This window comes from Chrysochloris asiatica, unplaced genomic scaffold (genome assembly GCF_000296735.1).
Source record: "Chrysochloris asiatica unplaced genomic scaffold, ChrAsi1.0 scaffold00310, whole genome shotgun sequence".
Taxonomy (NCBI): Eukaryota; Metazoa; Chordata; class Mammalia; order Afrosoricida; family Chrysochloridae; genus Chrysochloris; species Chrysochloris asiatica.
This window is the reverse complement of record NW_006408828.1, coordinates 655,641-656,626: the sequence shown is the minus strand read 5'-3', so window position 1 is coordinate 656,626 and position 986 is coordinate 655,641.

The window sequence follows — 986 nt, the reverse complement described above, 5'->3', positions numbered from 1 at the left end:
ACTGTGGGCTAAAGCACTGAACTGCTTTAGGAGTTCAAACTCACCAGCTGTTCCTTGGAAACCCTATAGGGGGGTGGTCACTATGAGTCAGGACCGACTCGATGGCACTTAACAAGAACAATAGCAATTCTTGAAGCAGGTTCTGGGTGGTACAAACTGTGCTTGGCTATTAATGTAAAGGTTAGTGGTTCGAACCGACCCAGCAGTACCATGCGTAAAATGTTGGATGATTTGCTTCTGTTAAGATTGTTGTTAACTGATGCAAAGACAATCCTGACCCCAAGTAATAGAGTAGAACTGCCTCAAGGGGTTTTCTAGGGTGTCATCTTTTTGGGAACAAATCTCCCAGTCTTTCTCCCTCAGAGTTGCTGGATGGATTCAAACCGTCAACCTTTTGGCTAGCAGCCAAGTGCTTAACTCAGCTACCAAGGCTCCTTAACAACCAAGAAAACCCTGTGTTACATGCATGGCCAGGAGTCAGAACAAACTCATTTGTTGTTGTTGTTGTTAAGTGCCATAGAGTCGAGTTCTGACCCACAGCGACCCTGTATAGGGTTTCCAAGGAGTGGATGGTGATCTTGAACCGCTGACCTTGCGGTTCAAACCAACTTTGCAGTCCAGTACATTGACCCACAGTGCCACACTAGGAGTCCAACTCAATGGTAACAGGCTTTTTTTTTTTCCCTCTGAAGCTTGACCAACTTGAGCCTCTGGCGGGGAAATCTCTGCTTTCCACCCACGTGCTCCCTATCTGTGACTGTATCTGTGGAGCAGTAGATTAAAAACCTAACCAAAGCCGCTGCCCTCAAGCAACCCGATAGGACAGTGTAGAACTGGCCCACAGGGTTTCCAAAGCTGTCATGTTTATGGCAGTAATCTACCCCATCTTTCTCCTGTGGAGCAGCTGGCAGGTTTGAACCACTGGCCTTTTAATTAGAAACCAAGCACTCTGACCACTGCGCCAGCAAGTGGACTATTGTGGTGTC